Genomic DNA, 8,035 nt, shown 5'->3' with positions numbered 1-8,035 from the left:
GAGTTGATTATTGGCGTGCCCTTCACGGATGAATGTTCAGTTGCCAACCTTTTGACAGATATGTATGTAATTAAATGTTATTATACAGGAAACTCTTCATAGTATTGAAATTGTTATGAGAAAATTGAAAAAGCAGGCGAAGAAAATGAGTTTTGTTCCGAAAGGTGCTTTGTAGATCCGTATACTAGTAATTCAGCAGGATCCAAAATCAGAAATCCGTGTGCATGATGCGTGACCACGACCCCGAGCACTGCCCGGAGTGAGACCAGGCTGGCTAGCTTTTTCTGCTTTTGCAGCTTTCAGATGAACCACTATTACCTGTTGCTGTGAATATTTCATTTCTCTGCAAATTAACTTTGGAGAGCAGGAGGAAGCGGGAGGAGAATATAGATAGCAGAAAAACATCCAAGAACAAAATTACACAAGGTCACATAAACTTTTAACTGAAACAACTTTTACAAGTTGTTCATCACTTGCTGAAATTTCCAAAAGGTGCATACTTCACAAGATTAAAAAAAAATCCAAAAACATATTCTTTAACTAGAAAAGCACTATGAGAGCAGCTACTTTCCACTGATGATCTTGCTCTTCCCGAAGAGATTTTTCTCCTCTTCACCACTGGGGAAAAGCTCTTTGGGCTCTTCCATAGAGATCAGTGATTTCCACCCATAGGTTTACTATGAGCAAGATCATCAGCATTGGTTAGGCCTAAACTGGAGTATGCCTCTGAGGTTTGGAACCCTCACGCCTTGACGTCCATTAACAGCCTCGAACAAGTGCAGAAGGCAGCAGCCCGGTTTGTTGCTGGTGACTACAGATGGTCTACATCATCTACCCGTCTGGTGTCGGCACACGGATGGAACACGTTACACCACCGGCGACTCCTGGACCAATGTTCACTTTTTTACAAAATCCACTATGGAGTGGTAAGCCTACCATTGCCCTCAGTGGTTACCCTGCAACCTACTATGAAAGGAACGATCATGACCTCAAGTTCAACATACCCAAGACAACCATTGATGCATTCAAGTACTCATTCTTTCCAAGGACAATTTGGATCTGGAACCGCCTACCTAGTCAAGTTGTACATGCCACCACCTTAACAACATTCAGAGAAGCTGCTCTCCCATGTATTACAACCTTGCAGCCTTCTTCTGGATCACTCATCCTTTAAAGGAGGATGCATTCAGATTTTACTCGCACAGTGCACACTTTTATTGTAAATAGAGATCATCACCATGGCACCTCCCAATGGCACACATGTGTAGTTTCATCCCAGTATAGCTTCTTGAAGCTGCGAGAGGGATTACAGTATCAAGCATCAAGTACTACATCATCGCCCGCTTTCCCAATATATAAGCCTTTGTTACGTCATAAACCCTCAGCTGCATAACGCGCCTCGCCCTAGCAGAAACTAGGGCACGCACTTTAGTGCGCGTTGGAAAACCTAAAAAATGCGCATCTTGAACTCCCAAGTTCATTGACCCTACCTGTCAAAGTATAAAAAAAAGATCTTTCATAAATTCCAAAAAAAAAAAAAATCTCAGATCACTACCAAAATTTAATCATTTATTACCTGTGTCATTCTCAACCTTTACTATCAGTTTCATCCAAATCCGCAAAACTTTTTGAGTTATTTTGCACACGGACAAACAAGCAAACTAACTAACTAACTTAGAAAAGCACTCTGAGAGCGCAGACCTCCGCCAAGCAGCTACTTTCCACCGATGATCTTGCTCTTCCCGAAGAGATCTTTCTCCTCTCCACCACTGGAGAAAAGCTCTTTGGGCTCTCCCATATAGAGATCAGTGATTTCCACCCATAGGTATAATTACATCACCGCCCGCTTTCCCAATATAGAAGCCTTTGTTACGTCATAAACCCTCAGCTGCGTGACGCGCCTCGCCCCAGCAGAAACTAGAGCACGCACTTTAGTGCGCGCATGAAAACCAAAAAAAAAAAAAAGAAAAATGAAAAAAAAATGCGCAGCTTGAACTCCCAAGTTCATTGACCCTACCTGGCAAAATATCAAAAATCCTTCATAAATTGCAAAAAAAAAAAAAAAAAAAAAAAATCGGATTACTACGACACTTTAATCATCTGTTACTTGTGTCATTCTCAACCTTTCCTGCAAGTTTCATCCAACTCCGTGCACAACTTATGAGTTATTTTGCACACGGACAAACAAACGGTAACGAAAACATAACCTCCCCCCTTGGCGGAGGTAACAAACCAACGGTAATGAAAACATAACCTCCTCCTTTGGCGGAGGTAAAAATCAATGTAGACGCGCGTAGATTTTTCTGAGGCACATTTTCTTTATGCAACAGTGGGATTACTCTGATAATCATAATCGCATACTATAAAATCAATGCATCGAGACACTCAGAAGCATGTAAAACATTGTTTCCCTTCAATAGTGGATTTAGCACCTTTTGGATAGGAACTCTTCATAACATATACATCATGTGTGTGTGCGCGAATATGTGTTTGTGTGCGATTTTACTTCTGAAAAAAAGAACGACAACAACACTATATGCAGTGCATGTCATTCGAAATCCATAGTCTAGTGGGATTTCTGAAAAAGGGCTCTCTAAAATGGTGTTAGAGGCATTTTTGGGTAAAAGTTGGGAACCGATCTCTTTTACCTAATTTGAGTATGCTGAATCTGAAAAATCCGGTTCCCAAGCGAAATTCGCCGATCTTGACCATCTAATTTGCATAAACAAAATGGCTGCCAAGCCACAGAACAGTTTCAGATACGCATTTACCAGGAATTCTTTGCAAACGAGCTGGAAAAAAGTGATTTGAAATGTTTGTACGGAGAATATAATTACCAATAAACGTTTCTCAGGTGGTAAATAGTATATTTTTTCATAATTATGCAAATTATTACTGAAATATGCAGATGAATGTGTATATATATATATATATATATATATATACATTAACACTGATGGAAGAGTAATCTTGACCTTTATTTTTTCTTGAGAGGCAAATTAAATACTAAATATGTAAACTTTAAGGTTTTGAGGGTTAGAAAAACTCCGGTTCCCAAGCGAAATTCACCGATCTTGACCATCTAATTTGCATAAACAAAATGGCTGCCCAGCCACAGAAATTGTCAGATTCGGAGAGGCATTTTCGAGAAATTCTTCGCAAACGATCTGGAAAAAAAAAAGTGATTTCATATTTTGTACATAGAATATATAGAAGTAGCAGTTTGAGGGATAACGTTTCACAGATGGTAAATAGTATATTCTAATCATAATTTTGCAAATTGGTACTGAAATATGCAGATAAATGTATATTAAGACTGGATGAGTAATGTTACAATTTTTTCTTGAGAGGCAAGTTAAACACTAAATATGTAGACTTTAAAGATTTGAGGGTTAGGAAAACTCCGGTTCCCAAGCAAAATTCACCGATCTTGACCATCTAATTTGCATAAACAAAGTTTAATTGTGAGTTTCAGACAAGCATTTTCTAGATTTATTTTTTTTTTTTGGGGGGGGGGTTGGGGGTGGGGGAGGGGTAAACGAGCTGGAAAAAAGTGATTTGAATCTATGTACATAGAATGGAATAAGCAACTTGAGGGATAAACGTTTCTCAGGTGGTAAATAGTATATTTCTTACATAATTATGCAAATTAGTACTGAAATATGCAGATAAATATATATTAACACTTGAAGTTTTTTATTTTTTTTTCTTGAGAAAGCAGTTAAAAACACAAGATATAGAGACTTTTAGGTTTTGAGGGTTAGATAGTGACCAGAATCCCTTCTCAGTGGTATCAAAATAAATGCAAATATTGTAATTGGTATGCAAATTATATGTAGGCTCCATGAATTTTAGATGCACGCAGTTCATTCAATAGCCTATATACCATGGTAAAATTTTATTTTTTCAAATTCTCTAAAAAGGTCCTTTTGGATTTTTTTTTAAAGAATTCAAGTTAGGAACCCGATTCTTAACCAAAATTGATTGTGCTAGGCCAAAAAAACAAACAAAAACAAAACAAAAAACAAAACAAAACAAAACAAAAAACGGTCTTTTTCAAGCGAATGAACTTTAACATCTTATTTGCATAATACATGCAAATATAGCTGCAATATTGCCATAAAATTGTTAATTCCATGAAAAATATTTGTAGTACATCGATAATCACAAAACAAATTGATGAAAACTCTCTCTATGCGGATCATGACTCAACTTTTTTAGGGGGGGGGGATGCCATTTTGTTCATGTGCAACATCCTTTATTGTATTGTTCCAATATACAAATTCTATTTCCCAGTTAACCAGAGCATGGTAATCATATATATAAATGATTATATTTGATTATATATATCAAACATTCGTTTATAGGTTGAAATGGGATAGGTGGTTTTATTCTATTTTCTCTTGAAGCATTGCCTCGGCCAATGCAATCTGCGAAATTAAGGGGTTTACACCTTCCTGTTCCTTTTTATGTTTGTTTTCAATATACGTAGATAACATGCCGCCAGTGACGACCACCAAGTATGATGCATTTTGATTTATTCCTAACTGGACGACGCCATCACGCTCTCTTGTCTGTCTGACTTATGATATATCTCACCAGGTGTGATTCAGATCATATAGAAATAACACTCTCAACAAACAGGGCATCTAACTTTAAGGGCCAGTGGATTGTAAGAACTGAAGAATAATGGATACTCGTTAGAAACCATATTGAAACATACAGAATAGATTCCACTTCATATCAGACGTAATAGTCGGCATTTTGCCTCTCATCATATTATGCTTTATCAAGTATAGTTTTTAAATATCCATGTTTCATTTGAATTTCTGCCCAAGAATTGGGATATGGATCTTTTCATAGAGGACCTGGGTTTTCCACCACCTTGCGAACATGAAGTTACTTTTGTTCCCTCGAGAGATAATATCGATCCTATAGCTACCTTACAGAGGCCTTCTTCCGTAGATACTGAAGTTGTGCTTATGCCAGACTGATACTGACAGTAGCACTCTTATTAAAGCAAGTGATCAATGACAAGGATGCTGCTTGTACGAGACAAAAACTAAAGGGTTCAAAGAATATGGTTGTTATCAGTCTTCTTTATAAGAATAAACTTATATTCGATTCAAAAGATGCATCACGCAAGCTCGTTTGGCACAAATATGTTCCGCCATTTTAACGACAAAAGTAATTCTGAACTCTCGCGGAAGCATTTCAACGACAATACTCCTGTATCAAAAAAAAAAAGATTATAAAAAGAAGAAAATCCTGCTCATTGTGCCAGACCTGATCTTTCTTCACCAGTAGACAATGGGTGGGAAGGTTTTGATCTACAGCCTGTCTACAGCCTGTACAACTGATATATCTAGCTCCAATCCTGCAAAGTTAAATTGAGATGATTTCATGTGCATGCGAAAGCAATGCAGAATTTTTCGATGCAGATGTCACAAATCAGGCCTACGATATACAGCAGTGTGTGCATGTTAGCAACAATGTGATGATGCAACCCTTGCATGAATGTAGATCAATTTAGCTCGATTGAAAGAAATAAACTTTTCGACACAGATTATGTTTCTTTTTATCCCAAATATAAAGGTGTTGATGACTAGATTTACAACGTTCATCCTTCGTTTCTGTTTCCGACACTGTCCGCGAGATACCAGGATTTTTCTGACATTTTTTTTTTTGCTTGAGCCTGCAGGGTGGGTGAAAAAAACATGAATTATGACGAGATTTATGAAAGTTGCCACTTGATTTTAAATTCAACAGATTGAAAATAATCATAAACCAATCTATCCAATGAAAACGACAAAGTACATGCAGGGAAGGATAAAGTGACATTGCACTTATCCATAGAGTAATGTATAGTGATGTGATTGCCCGATAACTTTGATGGCAAGACCTTGTTTTGGTGGTAGATATGCATAGAAAATGGGTGAATATTTGCATAATTTATTATGCAAATGAGATCATAGATGTGTGTTGTTTAGTAGTTGCTCTCTCTCGTAATCACACCAGGAATCAGTAACAGGTCTTGATGTATAAAAACTGTTATGAAACATATTCATATATTGCGGCAGTGCGTTGTAGAATCTCGAAACCTGCCTGGTCTACGGTCTCTTGAATATCAATTTGCAAACATATTTCCCTTTAGTATCATTCAGTTCTCCTTTATTGATTGATTCCAGTAACTGATTTACTTCGGACTCTGACGACATCATAATGTGCAACTTTTTTGCCCGATAACTTAGCCGTATTTTAGGGCGCCAAGGTACATTTTGATAGCAAGACTTTGTTTAAGGGAATATATCCATAGAAATGGCCAAGTGTTTGTATAATTTCTATGCAAAATAGATTATTAGGGTATTTCTAATAGTTTTTTTTTTCTTGTATCTCCTTATCACAAAAGAATCATCAACTTATGTCTTGATATCATAACTATAAATGATTCAGATTCATAAATCGTGGCAATGTGTTGTAGAATCTTGCATACCAATTTGCATACGTTATTGCAAATATCTTTATTCATTTTTTTTTATTCTGAATTGGTTGATTCCAGTACTTGATTTTCCTCGGGCTCAGATGACACCATGTACACTTTGTTTGACAGATAGCATATCTATTTTTTCACTATGCCAAGGTGCATTTTGATAGTAAAACTTTGTTTTAGGGGAAAATATGTTGAGAAAATGAAAATATTTGCATGATTTATTATGCAAATGAGATGCATATTTTATTCAATACTTTAAGTTGGTTCTTTATCCACACTAGGAATCGTGAACCGGTCTTGATTCAATGAAACTATCATCAGATTTATGATTCAGATCCCTATTGCGGCAATGCGTTGTAGAATCTAGAATCCTGCCAGTTATGTATCCTCTTGTAATTTGCGTCTAGATATTTGCATAAGTGTATAAGTCATTTCTTTTGAATTTATTGAATTCTTTTGAATTGATTTATTTTGATTCGACTTTGGCGACACCAAATACTTTTGGTTTGCCCGATAACTTGTTAAAATGATTAAAAACAGAAGTGAACACGTTCTATAGGTATATATGCACGTGTATAGTATACTATACATGTGCATATATGCGGTAATGCATTGCTGTATCAGCGGCAACTCCTAATTTGCATATTTCACTTCTTAATTTGCATATATAAGTAAAAGTTATGAACAATTGATGACCTAGCTATTGTCTTTGCACCTTAATTTCTGAAATTATTACTATTTCTGCATGTCTAGGGAGATTTTATGAAAATTAGAACATCGAAACACCTTAAAAAGCAATGAATTGGCGGCCATTTTGTTTATGCAAATTAGATGCTCTTAGACTAAAAATTCCGCTTGGGAACCGGAATTTTTGGATTCAGCGTACTTGAATTATACAAAATAGACCGGTTCCCAACTTTTACTAAAAAATGCCTCTAACAGTCACATTTTCCCCAAATCCCACTAGACTACCAGAGTCGTTCTCTCACTTCAGAACGTTGGCGCAAGTCGATTTTTGCACTCTCGCAAATAATGCATCATGTTCATCCAAGTGTGAACACATACCACACCAAAATGATACCAAAAAAAAAAAAAAGAAAACAAAAAAATCGGGATAAAACCTCCTTTCCGACCATGTATGATAAATCGTTTCTTCTTATGGTTGTTGTTGTTGTTGTTTTTTAAGAATAAATGGCAATTTTCTGAGTACAAACTTTTTTTTTACTCACACTGTTCATCATCACGAAACTAGTGACTTCTTTTCGAGCGCATCATGCCTTCTGACTAGTTTCACATAACTAATAAAATGTCCAATACCTTTGTGAATCAGCGCAGTCCACAAAATGAGCATTAGAGACTCGAGATTAGTTGGCCTACTCTAATAGAATATGTTATTGAACATGATTAAGTTGATACAGAAAAACAGGTAAAATATATCAGCTAAGTTGGAGACAGTCTCTAAATATGAATTCTGACTTTTTTGTCAAATCCATACATGACGCCATCGCTACATAAAATGACAACTAGTGAAATCACAGGAATGAA

This window comes from Diadema antillarum, unplaced genomic scaffold (assembly GCF_040938485.1).
Source record: "Diadema antillarum isolate AM-2024a unplaced genomic scaffold, OU_Dant_1.0 scf00000018, whole genome shotgun sequence".
NCBI lineage: Eukaryota > Metazoa > Echinodermata > Echinoidea > Diadematoida > Diadematidae > Diadema > Diadema antillarum.
Note: the sequence above shows the minus strand (reverse complement) of the source record.